The sequence below is a fragment of the Narcine bancroftii genome, chromosome 7 (assembly GCF_036971445.1).
Source record: "Narcine bancroftii isolate sNarBan1 chromosome 7, sNarBan1.hap1, whole genome shotgun sequence".
In the NCBI taxonomy this organism is placed as follows: domain Eukaryota; kingdom Metazoa; phylum Chordata; class Chondrichthyes; order Torpediniformes; family Narcinidae; genus Narcine; species Narcine bancroftii.
Window position 1 is genome coordinate 82,270,586 of NC_091475.1, and position 23,442 is coordinate 82,294,027.

A 23,442-nucleotide genomic window follows, 5' to 3' on the forward strand; every position below is an offset into this window, starting at 1 on the left:
TCGCCCCCGCAGTGCCCCCCGCCCCCGCAGTGCCCCCCGCCCCCGCAGTGCCCCCCGCCCCCGCAGTGCCCCCCGCCCCCGCAGTGCCCCCCGCCCCCCGCAGTGCCCCCCGCCCCCGCAGTGCCCCCCGCCCCCGCACTCTCTTTCCCTCCTCTCCAGCCCCGTGGTCCCCCTCCCCATCCCGCTGCAGTCCCCCTCCCCACACACTCTCCTTGTCTTCTTTCCCAGTATTTCTCCAAAACCACTGAAAATCCCTGTTGAATCTGTCTCCACCCGCTTCAAGGCTAAACAGTGCAGATAAAAGCTCCAGCTGGTTAAAAGCATTCCCCTCCTCCTTTCCATTTGAAAAGATAATGTTACAATGTTTCAGCTTTACAAGTGAAGTGTTCTCAGACCATGTTGGTGATGTTGTTTTCCTTTGTTGAATTATTTGTGAAAGCTCAGAAGCTGGTGAAGATGTCCTAAGTTGTCATATCATTGGAAAACTTTTCACATTTTTATTTGCATGTGAACCAGTTTTCAAAATTATCTCATTGTCATAACATTAAGAAATATTGTAGTAAAATAAACAAATACAAAATATTTATTTGAGGGTTTTCTGCAATGAAAGAGTGCGCCAAAGGTATTTTTCAGGTGCATTATTCAAAAATACTTTCCCAAGATAACAGAATAAACATTTCCAGTCAAAGATATTTCATCATTTGATCCTGATTTCAATTACCTGGAGTTGATCTGAAATGCCAGTGTTCACTCCCTCGACACATATGTTCCCTCCAGTCACTGTTTTAGTTCAGATTTCTCGCATCTGTAGTGTTAGGGGGCATTTCCAGTCTTGACAAAGGGTCCTGACCTGAGTCGTGGACAGATCATTTCTCTCCAAAAAAAAAAGTACTGCCTGACCTGCTGAGGCCCTCCAGCTCCTCTGTGTTGATTCAAGATTTCGGCATCTGTACTTTGCTGGCAACAAAAGAAAGACTGCATACGCGAGAACCTGGGGCAAAAAAAAAAATGGCTGCTGGGAGGATTCAGCGGGTTAGAACATGCAGCTCAGTACAGGCCCTTCAGCCCATGGTGTTGAGCTGACCTACGTAAATCTATTCCACAACAATCTAATTTTTCTCTGTCCATGATCCTCTATATTTCTGACTGCAGCACCAAGGGCTATGAACCAGTGGCACAGACCATTCTTTTTCTCCCACTGATACTGCTTGACCTGCTGAGTTCCTCCAAATCCGCTGTGCCTGTCAAGAGTTTGTGCATTCTCCTCATGACTGCATGGGTTTCCTCTGAGTGCTCTGGTTTCCTCCCACATTCCAAAGTCAAATGATGGGGTGAGTAGGTTAATTGGTCACATGGGTGTATTTAGGTGGCACTGGCCACATTGACCACCGCCAGTGGGCTGATATCGCCTCAAACCGTGCATCTTGGCGCCTCACAGTTCGGCGGGCAGCAGCCTCCTTTGAAGAAGACCGCAGAGCCCACCTCACTGACAAAAGACAAAGGAGGAAAAACCCAACACCCAACCCCAACCAACCAATTTTCCCCTCCCCTGCAACCGTGTCTGCCTGTCCCGCATCGAACTTGTCAGCCACAATCGAGCCTGCAGCTGACGTGGACTTTTACCCCCCTCCATAAATCTTCGTCCGCGAAGCCAAGCCAAAGTAAAAAAAAAGGAGGGTCTGATACTGTTGTTTCACTGAATATAAAAAAAACAATTCATCAAGGACAGTGGGTAGTGGATATTTGGAATTCTGTTCCCAGCCTTCTCTTGATGCTTGCGATGCTTATCGAGGCAGAAATAACATTTAGCGGCAATGCAGTTCAGGAGGAGGCTGTATGGCCCTTGGTGGCTGCCCACAATCTACGGGTTGGCGTCCAATTCCCTTTGAAAGACCCTGTTGAATTGCTTCCTCCCCACCGTCAGGGAGCGTGCTCCAGAGCACAACAACTTGGTTTCTTTTCAAGAGCCAGCTGCCCAAATCTGAGAGCAGTACACAAAAATTTTAAAGTCAAATTCAAAGTTCAAAATTCAGATTTACTGTTAGAGTGAATGCATGACTTCAGGTACAACCCTAAGATTCTGTTTTCCTGCGGGCCAGGCAGAATTTCTACGTATCGATAGTGTTTTTAAAAATAAACTACTCAAGAAAAGATATGTAAACAAAAGAGAAAAGTAAACAAACTGTGCAATACAAAAAATAAATACAGGTTTTCAATAATAGAGTCTCTGATTACTTACTCCATACTTACTCTCTGTCCAGAATAAACTTTTCTTCTGTTTAGGAAATTTGGAACCCCACTGTATAAACTAACAACTGTGGTTTGATTTGCATCAAGGGAGTGGAATACGTTTACCTTGTCTCTGTTTGAATTGATTGAAGTTTTGGATTTAATTTGCGATATTTGCATTTTGCATGATTCTAATTCATTGGTTGTAATATTTGGTCATTGTTGTATTACCCCCCCCTCCCCCCCCCAATTTAATGCAATTGCAAGCCTTCCTTTCTGAAAATGTTGCCGAATGTTGCAGGTGCTGGAAGTCTGACATCAATAACACTGGCATTTCAGTTTGACTCCAGATCATTGAAATCAGGATCAAATGATAAATGATTATTGATCTGAAAAACTATTTCTGGTTTATCTTATGAACTTAATTTTAAATAATGCATCTAATCAGTGCATGTGGATTCTCGACTCTGGTAGAAAGTGTCACAGATTAAAAAAAAACAGTTGCACTAATTCCAAATTTATAATATAACAGCTTAAAAAAAATGACAGCACACTTGTGAAGAATATTACATCTATTTTAATTGTGCTAAAAATTAGTTTTGTATGTCGTATTTACAGTTTTAATTATAAATATCCATCTTCAGAGTTTTTAAAGAAATCTCTTTTGTCCATTGTTCTCAGCTTGTTCATTGGAGGTATGATTATTTCAGACTACTGTTTTATGGTTGAATTTCACTTGGATCACTTGGCAGTATTTGGGGAATGTATTGCTGTTACGTTTGGTGATCTGCTGGTTTAGAGCTAGTTGGACTGCATTGTGATGAGGTCAGATACGCATCAAAAAGAATGTCTTTATTGGATAGCTTGTGTAATATCCTGAGGAGGAATCTCTCCAGGTATTTGTTCCTTTGGGCACACCTCCAATGCTTTGAGCAGTTATGGACACCATGGTTTTAAAATGGTTGAGCAGCTCTGCCATTTCCGCTGCAACAGCCAGGATCTCCTCATAGGTCAACCACTTCATTTCCACATCTACTGTACAAATCTTTCTATGGAACTGTAGGTTGAGGCCACATATAAATTGGAGGAACAACTCTTGGTGTTGCATCTTGACAGCTCCACCAGTTGGTATCAATATTGACCCCCAATTTCTAGTAAATTTCCTCTTGTTTTCTCACTCCCCCTTACTTCCCCCCCCCCCATCTCTCTGGCCCCATCCTTCTCTTTTCCTTCTTTCCCCTCCATGTTCTCTCTATCTGCTATTCATCCATACCTCCCTTCCTCCAGTTCCCCCACCCCCTTCCCTTCCTCCAGTTCCCCCACCCCCTTCCCTTCCTCCAGTTCCCCCACCCCCTTCCCTTCCTCCAGTTCCCCCACCCCCTTCCCTTCCTCCAGTTCCCCCACCCCTTCCCTTCCTCCAGTTCCCCCACCCCCTTCCCTTCCTCCAGTTCCCCCACCCCCTTCCCTTCCTCCAGTTCCCCCACCCCCTTCCCTTTCTCCAATTGGAGAACATCTTCCTTGGACCTCTGCCATTTCCTCCAATCACCTCTGAGCTTTTTACCATTTTTTCCTCATTTATTTATTTCCCCATCTATCTGCAGTCACCTGCTGTCTGGTTTTTCTCCCTTTTCCCCCAACCCTTTTATTTCTGTGCAGCAGACTTCAACAGGTTGCACATGGCAATTGGAGTCAGGTGACTCAGGCAGTTGGATCTGAAAAGCTCAGATATGCAGGAAGCTGATTGGGCAATAGAAATCAAGTGATCTTGTGACACAGGGTGGGATTAATTCACTTCAACTCAGCAGTCTAGGGAGATGGAACTCCACACAGTATGTGCAGCAGTGAGTAGGAAATTTATAGCTAACTCGTTCCCCCACCACATCTGCTTCTTGTTATTCCTGATGAAGCGTTTTGGCCCAAAACGTTGTGCGTGAATTGCTTTCCACAAACTCTGCCAATCCTGCTGAGCTCCTCCAGCCTTTTAAATTTAAAGGCAGACGTAAAGTGGAGTAACAGGCCCTTTTGGCTCACGAGCCTGTACTGCACAATTGCATGCAGTTGACCCACACCCCCAGTGCGTTTTTGAATGGTGTGAGGAAAGCCATTCAGACATGGGGAGAATGTGCCTCCTTACAGATTCAAACCCCAGCCACTGGTGCTGCAACAGTGTTGTGCTAACTGCTGATCATCCTGCCCTTGCGTGCTGCTTTAAAGTAAAATTTTGGCCTTGAGAATGATCTTTAGACAACTAAATTGAGATTGCAAAGTTCAAAATTTAAATTTATTGTCAGAGTATGTACATGGCATCACATAAAAAATGGGATTCCTTTTCCTCTAGGCCAGGCAGAATTTCTACTTATTGGTAGCATGTATGAGAAAGGTAATCAAGGAGGAAGTGCAAATAAACTGTGCTGTGCAGAAAATAAATATTCCATAACGTGCAAAGTAAGAGTCCTTAAGTGAGATTGAGTTTGTTGTTAAAGAATCTGATGGTTGAGGGGTAGCAACTGTTCCTGAACCTGGAGGAATGAGCCTTGTGGCACCTACACCTCTTTCCTGATGGCAGAAGCATAGACAGAGCATGTCCTGGGTGGTGTGGATTCTTGATGATTGCTGCTCCTCTCCGATAGAGGTATGCCTTGGTATTCTGTGAAGATGTTTGTGTAAAGTTTTGAAGAGATGAAGTAGATTGCAACTCTCTCTGCTGCTTGGTGAGTGTAAGGCTGGGGCAGAGCAGATCGTTCAGGACCAAAGTTCCAAGACAACATGAGTACTCAGCCCTGGTGATGTTTGGACCTTTCCTGCGTGCGGTGGTTTGTGCGATTTGAAACAGAATTGGTAAATTTCTGTTAACGAAAGTCATGGGGATGCAGGGGAAATTGGGTACATGGTTAGGTCACAGATAAGCCAGATGGAGAAGAATTGGGGGACTAAATGTCATGTGTTACTGGCCTTACTTTTTAGCCCTGCCCATCAAGCTGATACCTGTAGAAGGGAAGGACAAAGAATTGGGGCAGAACTAGTTTAAAACGATACTCAAATGTGTTGGAGAAACTCAGCAGGTCAATCAGCATCCAGAGGAAGTAAAGAGTAATTAATGTTTTGGCCTGAGCCCTTTGTCAAGTTATGGGTAGGAAGGGGAAGGAGCACCGACTAACAGGTAAGAGATCATAGGTGGGCACAAGTGGGAGGTTAGAAGATTAAAAAAAAAAGTGTTTCCTCTTCTGCCCTATCCCTCACCCCACCTTTTTACTCAGCGGTTTGCTTATACCCTACGAAGGGCTCAGGCCTTTGGTTCCTCTGGATTCTGCATAATAATACTCGACCCCAGCATCTGCAGACATTCTTGCGTGAGAACTTCTGTTTGCCTACTGCCTTTTCCACCTTGATACGTTGGTAAGCTTTTCATCACAATTGTCACACTTTCATTTGGAAGTATCCTCACTGTGGTCATTGAAAAAGTCCTTGATCGTGCCTTGGTTCTGTGTGGATACTTGCATCAAAAGGGTTAAACTCACTGTATAAACATTATTATGCTGTTCAGTCCGCTCTGGTATCTGCCCCAACAAGTCCACAGTAGATCATATAGTCCTGGGCGACTGGAGAGATTCCCATATGCTCACCTCATTCAGTTTACAAAATGCTTGCATCCAATGGAGACGTCTGTTATTGGGCTGTTATATTCCCTGTCTTAAGGTGAAAGGAGACTGGCAAATCACCTCCATATACATTTTTAAAATGTGTTTTATAAACTTTGATGGGCTGGAGTTCTGAAGCCAGCTGTGAGGTTTACACTATTTAATCATGTTCGAAGGAAATAGGAGAGATGCCTGGAAGCATCCAAATTACAGAATTGTGCAGCTCAGAAAGGAGCCAGAAGCAAAAATATGCAGACGCTATCAATCTGAAATAAAAACAGAAGGTGCTGGAAGGGCTCACCAGTTTGACCGAGATTGTTGCATTCAGATACTGCAGAGCCCTTCTTGCACTGAATTGCTTTTGCCACAATGTCATCGAGTCAGAGTTGTAGTCATACAGCATGGAAACAGGTCAACCAAAATATCCAACCCATACACATCCCACTGGCTTGCCTTTGTCCCATATTCCGCTAAACCCATTCTATCCATGTACCTGTTCAATTTTCTTTCTTAAACATGGCAATAGTGCCTGTCTCAACCACCTCCTCTGGCAACCTGTTCCATACACCCACCTATTTAAAAAAAAAAGTTACCCCTCAGGTTCCTGTTAAATATTTCTCATCCTCATCTTAAATCTACCCCCCCCCCCCCCCACCTTAAACCTATGTCCTCTGGATACCAATTTCCCCTACTGGGCCAAAGACTGCATTCATGTGATCTGTTCCTCTCGGATCGTCCTTATTGGCAATGGGGAGATGGAGCTGGGGGGGTGGTACCCTGGACACATAACACCTCTTCATTAGTCAGGAAGTGCCTTCACTTCCTAAGGAGGTTGAGGAAGGTAAGGCTACCAGCCCCCATCTCGACAACAGCTTGCAGAAGCACCATTGAGAGTGCCCAGTCTGGTTACATCACTGTGCGGGATGGTAGCTGAAAAGCATTAGATTGGAAGTCAATGCAGAAGATCATCAAGAAGGGCAACTGTGTCTCCTTTTCCTCTACCAACAACATTCACCAGGAGCTTTGCTTACATAGGGCTCAAAAAATATTGAAAATCCTTACCATCCAACATACAGGATCTTTGACCCACTACCATCAGAAAGGAGGTACAGGAGCATCAATATCAGGACTGCTAGGCTGGTAATATCTTCTTCCGACAGGTTGAGTGTTGAATGATATCTAATATCTGCAAATGATTCCAAAATATTTAAATACATTTATTTTAAATTATATCCATATGCATTTACATCCCCCTTCCTGGTTATTATGCGCACTTTGTTCCAGAGAAACTCTGTTTCATTTGGTTGTGCAGTCAGATGATAATAAACTTGACCTGGGTTAGAGGATAGAGGTAAGTGATGGGTGGAAGCTGAAAAAGAGAGCAATGGTAGATGGTTCCAGATAGGGAGAGAGGAGGGTGAAGGTGGAGATGGCTACTGAAAGACTTAGGGGAAGGGGTGACAAGTTAGAAACACCCTCCCAATGCTGGAACCTGACAAGGAAGGTGAAAAGGGGAGGGGTGATAGACAGATGGAACCACATGGGGGAGGGGTTCAGTAGTAGAAATGCATAGGTAGACATTGGATGGAACAGGAAAGGGGGTGAAAATAGGTGATGGGGGAGTGGAGCAGGTGTGATGAAGGAGATAAAATAGGAGGACTCGAGGTGAAGGAGAGAGAGAGAGTGGGGAACACGAGAGATCAAGGTTTTCTGAAATTGGAAGCCTCATTGTTCATACTGTTGGGCTGTAGACTGTCCAGGTGGGATTGGAACTGTTGTACCTCGAGTTAATGGCGAGGGTACGGAGAAGGTCAATTATGTTTTTTTAGATAGAACTTGCATGATTTTACTGGTCTGAAAAATGTCTGACGTCTCGGCGTTGGTCATTCACACATGACCAACCAAAATTTAAAATCTCCGTTTCCTTACGCGAGTTTAGACAGTGTGCCCGGAGAGCTGTAATTAAAGAGGCAGGACCTTCAATGCGCAGCATCAATAGGTGCTATTCATTAGCCCGTTGTTCACGGAATGCCTGCAGTTAACTTTAGACTGCAGGTGTTCCGGGAAATTTACTAGGGGTCTAGGATGTCAAATATCGGAACGGGAATGGCACTTTAATTCCCATTCTTACCTTTTTACGGGGAAATGGCAACAATTTCCTGGAATGCAACGGCTGTGTTTTTTAAAAAAAAAAGTCAGTGATGGACAGGTTGGTGTGGGAAGAGGAAGGAGAGATGAAATGGCAGCAGGTCGGAGCTTGGGGTGGCCATTGTGGGCAAAACTTCGATGCTCTGTGAAACGATCATTAAGTCTGCATTTGTTCTTACCAATACAGAGGAGGCCTCATCTGGAGCATTGAAAGCAGTTGCCGAGGTTGGAGGAGGTGTATGTGAATCTTTGCCTCACGAGAAAGGGCGGTTTGCGTGCCAGGATGGTGGTAAGGGAGAAGTGTTGCATGTCCTGCGGTGGCAGGTCAAGGTGTCGGGGTTCCCAGAGGGCTGGGTGGAGAGGGAACAGCAGAGCCACGGAGAGAGTGGTTCCTCCAGAAGGTGAAAAGGGACAGGGAGGGTAAGGTGTGGGAAGTGGTTGTTGGATCCTGTTCTACCTGCAGAAATGTTGAAGGATGATGGGTTGATTAGATGAAGCATGCAGATGAGGGGAACTCGATCTGTGTTCTGTTTGGAAGGGGGTGGTGGTGGAGACCAGAGTTAGCTGCACTTTGAGTTATGTTTGCAACTGTTGAAGTGGGTGTCTGGAGCAATCACATTGGCCAGGACTGTGCAGAAGCTAGAGATTAAGGTTTATAGTCATATTGTGGTTTGGAGGATGATCTGTCTACGGTAATAAAAGTACTATATGATTGGAGATTGCCATGTCACCTTCTGAGCGATAAATTGATTAGTCTCTGCTTTTGTATTTGTTCCATGGATTTAAATCAGTGATTCTCAACTGTTTTCTTTCCACTCACATCCCACTTTAAGTAAACCCTATGCCATTGGTGCTCTGTGATTAGTAAGGGTTGCTTAAGGTGGGACGTGAGTGGGAAGGGAAGGTTGCGAATCACTGCTCCAGACCCAATTGTTACTGAAATATTTTGCTTGAGAAAAATTGTCATTAGCCCATTTCCTTTGGCGTTATGAAACCGTGCACATAATGAGTCAATGAGGTATCATTAAAACAGTGGTTCTTAACCTTTTTCTTTCCACCCACATCCCACCTTAACCAATCCCTTATTAATCACAGAGCACCAATGGCATTAGGGATTCCTTAAGGTGGGATGTGAGTGGAAAGAAAAAGGTTGAGAACCACTTATTTAAATGCAGCTTTACTAATTAGAAATTCAGTTTATTCTCAGTAGACTATTTGGCATCAATTTTGCACTTTTGCACACACCCTGTCTATTTTACCTGGCATCCATGGCAATGTTCCTTCTCAAACTTGAGAAGCGGCCAGCATTTGTGCACGAGTTTGGAATTATTATACATGTCGGGATACTTGGCAGTGAATATTGTTAGTTCGAGAATGTTACAGCACAGAAACAGGCCTTTCGGCCCAACTTGTCCATGCTGATTAAGTCAGTTGGGAAATTTCCTGAAAGAATATTTCCTTATACTTTGGTGCTGTAGTGTTCTAAGGTTCTATTCAGTGGGACTTGTGGTATGATGTGTTCAGCACAGACTAGAAGGACTGAATGGCCTGTATTCTGTGCTGTAGTGTTCTATGGTTCTAATATGAATTATTTTGTTAAAAAGTCATGCAGCATAGAGGCCCTTTGGCCCATCTTGTGAGGGGAGGACATTTTGGACTAGTCCCATTTTCTGTATTTGGCCATTAGAGTGTATTGTTCACAGTTCTCAACTTGCTTCCATGGTTCAGTCTTCCTGAGATAGTCCAAGGGGTGATGTGTGAAAGCTTAAGTCTTGGTGGTGGAAGCTGAAATGTTTGGGGCATTTAAGAGACTCTTAGATGGACATATGGATGAGAGAAAAACAGAGGATTATGGCGTAGGGAAGATTTAATACTTTTTTTTGATCGGCATGATATTGAGGACCGAAAGGCCTGTACTGTGCTGTTAATTTGTAAATAACCCCCTTTGCTATCTGAATCTATCCTGCAGAATGAGGGAGTCACTGCATGCTGTTGTTGGGTACTTGCACTGAAAGCAAATACTTCTAATCAGGTCTGTGACCCTGTGGTGAGGGAGGACAGAGTCTGTTATGTCCAGGGACTCCAAGATGATTTTGTTTTGCGCTTCAAGATGACACATCACCAATGTTTCTGGTGGGTGGTGCCTCTGACCCTGGCAGTTCTTTTCACATCCTTTGGATGATGGGGCAAGAACTAGAAGACATGAGTTAAGGGTGAAAGGTGAGATGTTTTAGGAGAACATTAGGAGGAAGGGACTTCTTTATGCAGGGAGTTGTGAGAGTGTGAGCGAGCTGCCAGCTGAATTGGTGAATTCGGGCTCTCTATTGATATTAAAAGCTTGGATATGTACATGGATGAATGGAATGTGAAGAACGATGATCTGGGTGCAGGATAATGGAGTAGGCAGATTAATAGTTCAGCATGGACTAGATGGGCCAAAAGGCCTGTTTCTCTGTAATGTTCAATGAAAATAAAACTATCTTCTGCATGCTGCTCTGCGCAGCCATTGCTAATGTAAGCTACAATTACCAGTGTCCATTTCATTGATCCTGACAAGTGAAATATTATCTCCTGTGTTTCCACAGACCAGGTCATTGTTTCATTATTCATTCATTAAAACGTAAAGTAAAGCAATTAGATCAGGCTGGAAAGTTTCCCATCCTTATCATTTTGTTTAAATTAACTCATATTTATCAGTTGGTTTGCGGAAAGTGCCATGAGGTGGTTGTTTCATTTTGCTTCTCTGTGTGAGTAATTATTGCCAAAATAATTGAGGCGGGAGTGTTGGCATTTGACATGTTCCCGGTGCTAGTCCAGACATCAGGTTAAACATGTTTGGGAATCTAAAATTGTGTCGTTATTTACTTGTCACATATTAATTGGCTATATTTGTTAATGGTGGTCTCTGGGGATGTCATCAGTGATGTCATTATTGCTCCATTGTTGGTGCTTAGTTACCACATCAGACATCTGTGACATTTTAATCAAAGCATTTGCCGTCTGCTTTCATGCATCAGTGGCACTGATACAACTCCTTCTCCACAGTAAACCATCCCAACTTGTTTGTCCAAAAATGTAAGCAAATACTGCATACGAAGTCTGAACCTCTGAAATAACTGCATCAAATACCAGAAATACTTAAGCAGGTGAGGCAGCGACTGCAGAGGAAGAAGCAAGATTACAGAGGTATTTACAGAGTGTGATGGGCTTTCCTCACAGCTCCGAGAAGTTCAAGTTTTGGTATGCAGGAGGAGAATGAGGGAGTGGTTTGTGTTGGGGATGGCTGAAGAGATTGAATGGACAAGGAAAAGGGCAGTGGGCAAGTGAAGAAAGGAAAGCTTGGTTTGTTGGAAGGATAAATGGGGATGGCAGAAGGTTGTTGAACTCGCTGCCAGGACCAGAAGGCTTTTGAGAATGTATCAAAATTCCTCAGCCAGTTTCCAACCTTATGATGAATTTCACTTTTTAAAAAAAAAAAGGTTCTTCTCTTTGTCCTAAAATCTCTTTTCTGTATCTGCTTCCTGGGACCATCTAGCGAACGAACAATGGTCTGTTTCTTCCATGTTCTCCATTGAAGTTAAAGTGAGTTAACTTGTACAAATTGGCACTGTATTTCGCGCAGGCACATGGACAAGTGAGCTGCACCGGAAACATGTTTGAAATGTAGTGGCAACTTCAAAACTAGTTTATTGAATGATTGGGAAGATTGATTTGGTGTTCTTCAGTCATAAAAATACATACGACAAACAAGATTGTTTTATCAAGGTTAGGCTGCTCGAATTGTTTGTAGTTGACATGGTAGCAGGAAAGAAATAATTTTGAAATAGAGATCAGGGTTTTATCAACTTCCTTGTTGTTGCAACCAGAGAATGTAAAATGTTTAAAGATAGACTTCACATAATTGATGTGGTATCGACATTGCACATTTGCAGATTGTGTAGGGTAGAGAGTATGAGGCATAAATCAGTGCCCTGGTCTTTTCTGGACCTATTCTTTGAGGTTTAGTCAGGAAACTAAAATAGGAAACTGAGCTTAATCCTATGTCAAAACCACAAGCTACTACTGGACAAGGTAGGCAACACAAAGAGCATTGGACGCTTTGGGGTGACAGATGATCTGTTTCTTCATATCCAGAAAATAAATCTATTTACATGAAATCATTGAGAATTATGGAGCACTCAAGAAGACAATTCAACCCAGTCTGCCTGTGCTAAATCTTTGGAAGAGCTTTATGTTTGTTCTTTTTACTCTCTGTTTCCACACAGCCTGCAAACTATTCCTGTTTCCATTTTGAAAACTCCTGTTGAATGCATCTCCACTGCCTGTATAGGCAGTGCATTTCTAATCACTGTGTCATCTGTACCGGCAGATCCATTCTCATTTTCTTGTGCCTGCAGGCAAAGAAGAGAAACTCATCAAAAGGGCCTAGGCCCAAAATGTTCACTGCCTCCTATTTTTTTTTTAAATTTAAACTTTAAGACAATTCCGGACATTGAGAACCAGGCTGCCCAATTAACCTACCAACTTTTGGAATGTGGGAGGAAACTGGAGTACCCAGAGGAAACCTGCACAGGTCACAGGGAGAGCATGCAAGCCCTTTACAGACAGCAGAGGATTCAAACGATCACTGGCACTGTAATGCTTCGCACTAACCATGCCCCCCTATGGATTCTGTGTGTCCCTTCAGCACCTGCATGGATTGTTTCTTGTCCTCCAGCATCCATAGGCTCCGATCATCTGAAGGGCCATATTTGCCATGGGATTGTCTGCCCTCTGAAGGAAAAGACCACAGGAACCAGGAGCAAAGAGAAAAGAGCAGGGGATTTGGCTCCAGGAGGTGGGAGCAGAAGAGGAGTGAGGCCTGTGCAGATCAGCCCTGAATGGTAGTGCCTGGTGTACGATGAGGTTGCTGTGATTGGTTCTCTGTCCGATGGCCACTCTTTAATCCCTCGGTCCATTTCACTGGCGTGTCAGTCTGGTCATTGCTGTGCTGTCTTCCCTATGTCACAAGGGTTACTGCACTTCCAACGAGCTGCATTCGTTATAAGGCTCAATGGGAGGTCCTGAACAGTCCCAAACAAACGCATGGGCCTCTTGTTCGTGGCGGGTGTTGCTTTGGGTTGGGAGAATGCTGTCTGTCATGTGCCAGATTGGGCTGTGATGTTTGGGAGCCCTAGCAGGTGGCTCTGCCATCGTACCAGTGTCACCAAAGAGAAAGGGACGATGCATCCAGCCCCTGAACTGTGAACTGATTTTCCCTGGGGCTGCTCTGCCAGGCAGCAGCTGGCCAGATTAACAGAAAACCATCAACTAAATGGAAGATGTTCTTTGTTCTGCCTGAAACTTGGTGGGTCTTCCAGCACCCTCAGATGTCAGTGAGGGAATGCTGTCAACTGGCACATAATAGGTTACAGTACACGCTGAGGGGCGCTCTGAGGCTTGGCACCACCAAATGAAGGGTGTTGGGGGGGAAGGACCACAGTGTAGAGCCCTTCTATCACCGGGCATTGAGGGGCAGAGACCAGAGGGGAAACCTCTCAAGCAACAGAGGGGAGAGTAACTACAAGGGGTCACAGTGGAGGCAATGGTGCAACATAGCAAACCAGAACTTTATTGTTACAATGGACAGTAATGGAATGTATGGCTGTGACAGTAATGATTTAAAACTTTGCATAGTTTTTCCAAAAATAATTAAATTCCGAGACACAGCCTGGTTACAGGCCCTTCTGGTCCATAAGCCTCTGCTGCTCAGATATCCCATGTGACTACTGACACCATACACTTTTGGAACATGGGAGGAAAGCAAAGCTCCTGGAGGAAGCTCCCATGGTCATGGGGAGAGCGTACAAACTCCTTTCAGACAGCGGCGGATTCAAACCCATGTTGCTGGCATTATAAGGCTATGTTAACCACTGCAAACCACATCACCCTTTTATACACAGTTTTATTCTGAATAAAGTTCATTTTTATTTAAAAAAAATTGCTGAAGGTACTTCACCCAAGTGTGTAGCTGAGGGGAGTGTGAATGGTTTATCCCCTGAGACACCCCCTTCCCCCACATTTGAAGAGCATGGGATTTTGCCAAACCTTGCCTCTCACATACAGTCATTCACAGGGACGACTGGATATCATTATCTGGGTTGCTGCAGAGAAAAAGCCCTCCCTCCCCTCTTCAGCTTTTTTCTCGCTCTCTGCATCTCATCCTCAGCCACTACTCTATCTCCCCTGCTCCACCCCCCAAGATCCTTGTTCTACCTTACCCCTGCCCACTGCACGATCTCCCCTGTTCTCCACCTCCAGCCCTCTGTCTTCCCTCTCTCCACCCCTGTTCTACCTCCACTGCACTATCCTCCTAGCCCTCAGATCTATCTCTCCCAACCCCATTCTACCTCCTTACATTGTTCCCCATACCTCTTCTTCACTCCTCTTCACCTCCTGTTCTCGGTCCTCTGCTTGCTACCCCCTCCACCATCCCTGTGCATGCTGGATGACTGGACCCTGGATCTTATGTGGGGATCAGGATGACACTCCCAGTGTTGTTGGTGGTCCTTGGCAAGAAACCTTTTCGGAAGGTTAGGAAACTATTCTGAGTCACTCATCATCTCCTCACTTGTCAGGAAGGCACAACAGTGACTGCACTTTCTGAGAAGACTGAAGCAGACAAGGCTACCGGCCGCCGTTATGTCAACCTTCTATAGGAGCTCTGTTGAGAGCGTCCTGGCTGGCTGCATCACAGTGTGGTATGCTTTCTGCAGAGAAATGACAATCCACAGGACCATAAAAGTGGCAGAGAGGATCAATGGAGTCACCCTCCCTCCCTTTGACCTGATCTACTGGGATTGTCGTCTGAAGATGGCATACAAAATCATTGAGGTCCCCTTCCACCATGCACGCAGGATCTTTCAGCAACTCCCATATCAGAGCAGCACCAGGCTGAGAAACAGCTTCTTCTCACAGACAGTGAGAATGCTGAACAACAAAAGGAACTGCTCACACTAACCATCGGAGACTCTCCTTTGTACAAAACAACATTTATTTGTCTGTTTGTGTGTTTATGTCTGCATACTTTGCACTGAGGATTGGAGAACACTGTTTCATCAGGTTGTACTTGTACAACCAGATGACAATAAACTTGACTTGAGTAATGCTCTGTCCTATTCTCCAGGCAGGGATTCTCGGACATTCTTCAGAAGAAACTTTGCAGCCTTGAATGATTTGCATTTTTCTGGAGAATGTGAAGAATTTCTCTGATGCTCGCTGCTTTTGCTCAGGTGAGCCGGGATTCTGGTATGTACCTGAGTCAGCGGTTCTTTGAACTTTTGTCAGTGATAACTGATGTAACTCGGTTGCTTGTTTAACTGGCAGCAAGAATGACATCGAGCATTGCTGGCAATGCCTCCTGTGGGAAGCAGGGAAGCGGAAAGTGCAGAGGTTGCATCTTGAGGAACTTTAATGCCCTACTTCCTTCAGCAGACCTCAATTAGCCACTGTAGCAATCTCGTGGTTAGGAACCATTCCTGCTGGAGTTATAGTCCTCTTGAAAAAGACCTGTGGTGTCATCATCCTGTTGTTCATGGGAGCTTATTGTGCGTCATTAGCTGCGAAGTCCAGTGGTACAGCGGATAGATTCCCTGCATCTTGGTGGCATTGACCTGGGTTCCAGCACTGCTTGTGTGAAGTTTGCACATTCTTGTGTTTGCAGGCCAATATCATTAAAAAACCCCCGTCACCCTGGACACAACCTCTTCTCTTTGCTATCTTCAGGCAGTTGGTACAGAAGCCTGAAGTCCAACACCTCTAGGCGAAGAAAGGTTTCTTTCCTACAGCTATCAGGCCCTTGTTACACTAATCAGGGGCTGCTCCGACATCACAAGAGGACTCCTGCATTGTGGCAAAGTGGAGATAAAGTTTTAGTGAGGTTGGGATTGGTGTGGAGAGAATGAAGGGAAAACCTTCCGTATACCTATTGTCTCTGCAAGCTCCATCACCACTGTTGGAATCATTATACCTTGACTCCATTTTGTCCCCCATATCCAGTCTCTCTTCCCACCTACATCCAGGGCACCTCACTGTCAACTTTGTCCAAATCAAATGAGTTTCACTAGGATCACTGAATTGTCTGCATGTCTATTTGTATTTATTGTCTCTCTTTAAATTAATTTAGTGTCCAATTGAGTTTTTTTTTTACAATACCTGTTTGGCTGCAGCAGGAAAGAATTCTGGTGCATATGTGCATTGTCCAATGTATCTCTCTTTGGCTTGGCTTCGCGGACGAAGATTTATGGAGGGGGTAAATGTCCACATCAGCTGCAGGCTCGTTTGTGGCTGACAAGTCCGATGCGGGACAGGCAGACACGGTTGCAGCGGTTGCAGGGGAAAATTGGTTGGTTGGGGTTGGGTGTTGGGTTTTTCCTCCTTTGTCTTTTGTCAGTGAGGTGGGCTCTGCGGTCTTCTTCAAAGGAGGTTGCTGCCCGCCGAACTGTGAGGCGCCAAGATGCACGGTTTGAGGCGATATCAGCCCACTGGCGGTGGTCAATGTGGCAGGCACCAAGAGATTTCTTTAGGCAATCCTTGTACCTCTTCTTTGGTGCACCTCTGTCACGGTGGCCAGTGAAGAGCTCGCCATATAACACGATCTTGGGAAGGCGATGGTCCTCCATTCTGGAGACGTGACCCACCCAGCGCAGCTGGATCTTCAGCAGCGTGGACTCGATGCTGTCGACCTCTGCCATCTCGAGTACTTCGACGTTAGGGATGAAGGCGCTCCAATGAATGTTGAGGATGGAGCGGAGACAACGCTGGTGGAAGCGTTCTAGGAGCCGTAGGTGATGCCGGTAGAGGACCCATGATTCGGAGCCGAACAGGAGTGTGGGTATGACAACGGCTCTGTATACGCTTATCTTTGTGAGGTTTTTCAGTTGGTTGTTTTTCCAGTCTCTTTTGTGTAGTCTTCCAAAGGCGCTATTTGCCTTGGCGAGTCTGTTGTCTATCTCGTTGTCGATCCTTGCATCTGATGAAATGGTGCAGCCGAGATAGGTAAACTGGTTGACCGTTTTGAGTTTTGTGTGTCCGAAGGAGATGTGGGGGGGCTGGTAGTCATGGTGGGGAGCTGGCTGATGGAGGACCTCAGTTTTCTTCAGGCTGTCCAATGTATATGGTAATAGTAAACTCATTATCAAATCAACTTCTCACTCCCAGGAAGATTGAATTCACCTTGTACTGTTTGCGTTGTTCTTGTCTTTCACACCAGTCTACGTAGCTGTCAAACTTGAAGTGCTCTACACAACTGTTTTTTGAATGAAATTTGATTCTGGTATTGGGATAGATTGTTAAAATCAGCTGCAGTTTCCATTTTCACATTGAAAAGCATGGCAAAAACCTAGCCAATAATAATGTAGTTTTTGCTCTCTGTTTGCTGTGTTTAGTCTTTGAATAATGCACTCTTCAGCCTGATAATGGTGTGAAGATTAATGTGTTTGATGTGCTGGTGCCACTGGTGCCCGACTCTCACGGGCAAGGAATCCCTGCTGATGAGAGATTGTGCATAGGATGACAGAGGATTAGATCAAGTGGGTGAAGTGGCCAGTTCCTGTGTGGTAAAGTTAATGTCATAAAGTCAACTGTTCAGTTGTGTGATTGGATGAGTATAGAGCTATTTAAATACTCATTGCAAAGTCAGTTTTTTTGCACTAGGACAACTGCAAATCTTTTATCATGTCTTTTTTTAAAAATTATTCTCTCTTAAAATTAAATAAATATGCTATCATAGTTTTCTTTTCTCTAATACCTATTAGGATGCAGCAAGTAAGAATTTTGGTGCATACGTACATGGCAAAGTTAATTATCATCTGACTGTGCATGTACACCAAATGAAATGGTGTATCTTTGGACCACAGTGCACTTAATACTCAATACATGAATGTGATGTAAAAACTCAGCAGGTCACGCATTATTTTTAGGAAGTGATGGGGTAACCAATGTTTCAAGCCTGGGCCCTTCATCATGTTCCCTTTACTTTCTGTGGATGCTGCGTGACCTGCTGAGTTTCTCCAACACGCTTGTGTATTGCACTCGTCCCCAGCTTCTTCAGAGTTTCTTGTTTCAATACATTTCTCCTGCAGCCCATAATAATCCACACTGCTGGTTATGTGCATGTTATTCCGATGATTCAGTGGTTCTCAGTCCCTGCAGCACAGATGAACATGTTGTTAGTGGTAGTGTGAATGTTTGAGAGCAATGGGAGGGTGAGTTGTGCCTGATTCTGCTGATGCTTGCAGGAATGTACATTTCAGACAGGTTGTGAAATGTTAGAAACTTCCAGGAAGAGTGAGCATGTCAGAATAGAGAAAAAACACAGAAATACTGGAGGAACTCAGCAGTGTCCATGGGAGGTAAAGATATTGTAGTGCACTACCAGTAACCACAAAGACTAGGCTGAGGGAACGATAGGCTTTAATGTTCAGAAGAACCTTGCTGGCCCAGATCCAGGTATAGGAATGGCGGGAAGGGAGGGGTGGCTCAACTTTATGGCCCAGGACCACAGGGTCATAGGGTATGAATCATCAGTCATAGGGTGTGAATCATCAGTGGGCGGGCCAGCTCCATTTCTACAGCAGTCAACCATAACTATATACAATGGAGGTGTAGCGGCAGCTACACTGCTAACTGAAGGATCCCACACCAAACTGGTTGAGTTCAGTGAGCAAAAACTGATTTATTGCAGGCTGCCTGGCTGGTCTTATAATCCCAGCCCGAACCTGGCTGAGAACTGCGCTGGGGGCCCCCGACGTCATCGGGGCGTTGCGTGGGTTCCCAAGCGCGGGCTTCTTAGCCCAGTGCTGAGGTTGGGAGGAAACCCCTGATGGCGCCATTTTGGTCAGCTGTGCCGCCGCGTGAGTGACAAGCAGGGCTGGTTTGCCTGCCTAATGGCGTATCGTCACAGAGGAAACATATCTCCACAGATATATAACTGTTGTTTTGAGTCTGAGGCCTCCTTCAAGTAGAAAGACTAGGGAGAAGGGAAGGAAGGACAGGGGGAGGAGTACAGACAAAAGGTATCAACTGGATCTGGATAGGAGGACAGGAGAAGGGAAAGGTGAGATAGGAGGAGGGGGAGTGTCATGATAATGAATATGTATGAGATGTACCGGAAATCACGTGGTATGAGAGAGAGAGAGATAAGAACACAAGCAGGAGAACAAAGGAAATGGGAAAATAAAGCCACTGAGAAATGGGTGGCTACTGGGAGATCCTTGCTGTTGCAGAGGACAAAGAGAAACGGTCTCCCAGTCTCCCCGATGCAGAAGAGCCACGTCAGGAGCACTGGATGCAGTCAGCTTATTTATTTTTTAGACTTGCAGCACAGTAACAGGCCATTTTGGCCCACAAACCTGTGATGCCAAATTAACCTACACCCCTGGAATATTTTGAACTTAGGAGGAAATCAGAGCACCTGTGGAAAACCCACACTGACATGGGAGAACGTACAAACTCCTCACAGATAGTGTGGGATTCGAACCCTGGTCCCAGTCGGTGGCACTGTAACAGTATTGCACAAACTTTTACGCCAACCATGCCACCCCAACAGATTCACAAATGAAGTGTTGGAAGGACTGATATGGGCCTCAAATGGTGGTGAGGTAGGAGGTGTGGATGCACGTGTAGCATTTCTTTGCGGTCGTGGGGGGTAGGTGCTGAGGGGATCATTGGTGGGAAGGGAGAAGTTGATAAGGGAGTCTGGAGGGAGCGGTCCATCTTGTATTCCATCTTGCAGTATACATCAAGTTAATGGACTTCTCCAGTTTCCGTTATCCACTTCCCAGTCTCTCTCTTTCCATCACTCCTCAGTTTGTTTCTCTTCTACCCTCCTGTTAACTCTTATCTGTTATTGTTTGCTTCTCCCCCTTCCCCTGACTTCCTCCTCCGTCTGTGATTTTCCTCACTCCTGATTAACGTCTTCCTTAAATGTCGACTGCCTTTTACTTAATCTAGTTGCTGCGTGACCTGTGAGTTTCTTCAGCACTTCTGTGTATTGCTTTATCCCACCAAACCTGCACTGACTGTCAAGCAATTGACACGACTTTATTCCCCTACCGCAGATTCTGCCTCTCACCTATACACTAAATGCAGTTTACAGCAGCAAATTAACCCATGGACCCACACATGGGGGGTGGGGGGGGGGGGGGGGTGAGAAGAAATAGGAGTACTCAGATGAAAGTACAGGGAGAATATCCAAACTCCATGGAGACAGTTCTGGATGTCTGGATGGAACCTGGATCTCTTAAGCAGTAAGGCTACTGTAATGCGAACCCATTCGAGGTTGTGCTTTCCTTGTAAAGGGATAGAGGAATAGTTTGGATGAGGTTAATGTTAAAGGGTGTTTGAGGCCAGGGATCCAGATCATTACAAGAAGTCCAGGTACGACCTGCGGAAGGCCATCGCTGAAGCATAGTGGAAATTCCAGAGGAAGCTAGAGACAGACAGATACACATCAGCTAGGGTAGGGAGTGCAGGCCATTACAGCCTGCAAGGTGAAGGCAAACATCATAGATGGCTGTGATGCTTCATTACCTGATGAGCTGAACACCTTATGCCTGCTTTGAGAAGGAGAATCCAGCAGTGCCCACAAGAATCCCTGCAATAGCTGAGGACCTGTGATATCTGTCTCTGAGACCAACGATAGAACACTATTCAAGAGAGTGAACCCTTGCAAGGCGTTAGTCCTGATGGCATACCTGGCAGAGTACTGAAAATCTGCACCAAACAACGAGCTGAAATGTTCATGGACATTTACAACCTCTCATTGCTGCAGTCAGAGATTCCTACCTGATTCAAAAGGGCATTAATAATCCCAGTACCCAAGAAGAACAGTGTGATCTGCCTCAATAACTATCGCCCAGTCGCACTAATATCTACTGTGATGAAATGCTTTGAGAAGTTGGTCATAGCCAGAATTCACACATACCTAAGCAAAGATCTGGACCCACTGCAATTCGCCTATTGTCACAATCGTTCCACAGCAGGCACAATATTAGTGTCTCCAATCAAAAACAGCAACTCATTCATACAGCTGCTCTTCATAAAATATAGCTCAGCCTTCAACACCATATTCCCTCAGTGCTGGTCAAGAAGCTGCAAACCCAAGGCCTTTGCAACCCCCTCTGCAACTGGATCCTTGATTTCTTCATTAGAAGACCACAGTCGGTATGAATTTAAAACAATGACTTCTCCTCACTGATTATCAACACAGGCACACCTCAAAGATGTGTTCTTAGCCCACTGCTCTACTTATTACACATCCATGACTGTGTGGCCAGGCACAATCCCAATGCCATTTACAAATTTGCCGATGACACCACAGTTGTTGACGGAATCACAAGCGGCAACGAGGAAGTGTATAGGAGGGAGAGAGATCAGCTCGCTGAGTGGTGTGATGACAACAACCTTGCATTCAACATTAGCAAAACCAAGGAGATGATTGTGGACTTTAGGAAGAAGTGAGGGGAACATGATCCAGTCCTCATCGAGGGCTCAGAGGTGGAGAGGGTCAAGAACTTCAAATTCCTGGGTGTCAACATCTCTGAGGATCTGTTCTGCAGCCTCCATGTCGATGCAATCACAAAGAAGGCTCGCCAGTGGCTATGCTTTGTGAGGTGTTTGAGGAGATTCAGTAATCTTCTACAGGCGTACCATGGAAAGCACTCTGGCTGGTTGCATCACTATCTGGTACGGAGGTACCAACGCTCAGGACAAGAAAAAAATTCCAGAGAGTTGTTAACTCGGCCTCCATCGAGGATGTCTACAAGAGGCAGTATCTTAAGAAAGCAGCCTCTATCCTCAAGGACACCCCCCCCGCCCCACCCTGTCCATTCCCTCTTCACTCTTCTACCATCGAGGAAAAGGTACAGGAGCCTAAAGATGAGCACTCAAGATTCCTGAATGACCAATGAACCAAAGACGCTGTCTTACTTTTCATGTGCTATTTTTATTTATTGTTGTATGGTGGTTTATATGAATGTTTACATTATTAAACTGCTGCAAAACAAAACAGATTTTGTGACTTGTTCATTACAACAAATTCTGATTTGATCAACTTCAGCATAGATTGGGAAAATCAAGTTGGTCAAGGGAGTCTGAAGGATGACTTCATAGAATGCATCCGTGATCGCTTTCTGAGCAGCGTGTTAAGGAACGAACAAGGGAGAATGCTATTTTAGATCTAGTATTGCACAATGAGAGGTAAATTTAATGATCTAATAGTTAGGGACCCTTTTGGAAAAAGTGATCATTGTATGTTTTAATTTCTCAAACAGATGGAGGGTGCAATAGTTAAATCTAAAACTAGTGTATTATGCTTAAACAGGGAAGATGGGAGAGGATAAGGGAGGAATTGGTCAGCGTGAACTGGGAGCACAGGCTAGTTGGCAGAACAGTTGAGGAACAGTGAAGACTTTCAAAGAGATTTTTCACAGAGCTCAATAAAAATATATCCTGTTAAAAATAAGGGCAGTAAGAGAGGGAAGAGTCAGCCTTGGTTAACTAAAGAATTAAAGGTAAGTATAAAATTAAAAGCTCGTGTACAAAATAGCCAAGATATTGGGAAGGTGACAGATTGGGAAAACTTTAAAAGGCAACAAAGGAGAACTAAAGGGGAAATAAGAAAACGGAAGAAGGATTATGAAGGTAAATGAGCACAAAATATAAAAACTGATAGCAAAACATTTTATAAATATATAAAACGGAAGAGGGTGGCTAGAGTCAACATAGGTCCTTTGGAAGATGAGAAAGGAAGATTGATGATGAGTAATAAGGAAATGGCCGAGGCATTGAACAGATATTTTGTGTCAGTCCTCACGGTGGAGACACATTCAGAAGGCCAAAGAGTCATGATAGGGATGCGAAGGAAGGTGAGGGCCTCGATAAAAATAATTGTTATAAAAGAGAGGGTGATGAGCAAACTAATGGGACTGAAAGTAGGCAAATCCCCTGGTCCTGATGGGATGCATCCCAGGGTACTGAGGGAAATGGCGGGAGTTATAGTCAATGCTTTGGTAGTCATTTACCAAAACTTCTGGATTCTGGGCAGTTCCCAGCAGATTGGAAGATAGCAAATCTCACGCCACTTTTTAAAAAGCGAGGTAGGCAGAAGATGGGTAACTATCGGCCAGTTAGCTTAACGTCTGTCGTCAGGAAAATGCTTGAAGCTGTCATTAAGGATGAAATAGCGAGACATTTAGAATGGAGGGCAGATGCAACATGGATTCAGAAAGGGCAGGTCTTATTTGACAAACTTTCTGGAGTTCTTTGAGGATATAATGGGGTGTGGTAGATTGTTGTATATTTAGATTTCCAGAAGGTGTTTGATAAGGTGCTGTACAAGAGACTTGTCAATAAGATACAGATGAATGGAGTTAGGGAAAGTATATTG

At 44.8% G+C, this 23,442-nt stretch overlaps 1 protein-coding gene across 7 annotated transcripts in view; it reads left to right on the plus strand.

Moving 5' to 3' along the window:
* dock9b (dedicator of cytokinesis 9b) overlaps positions 1 to 23,442 on the plus strand; it is a 346,813-nt gene that overhangs the window by 2,542 nt on the left and 320,829 nt on the right. For 2 of the 7 annotated variants that reach the window (XM_069890529.1, XM_069890528.1), the window contains exon 1: positions 11,019 to 11,161. The exons of 3 other annotated variants lie outside the window; for them this stretch is intronic. The gene's annotated coding sequence lies outside the window, so the exon portion shown is untranslated. Of the gene's footprint in view, positions 1 to 11,018; positions 11,202 to 23,442 lie in introns of those variants that run through there. 2 more of the 7 variants (XM_069890527.1, XM_069890532.1) reach the window with 2 other exon arrangements.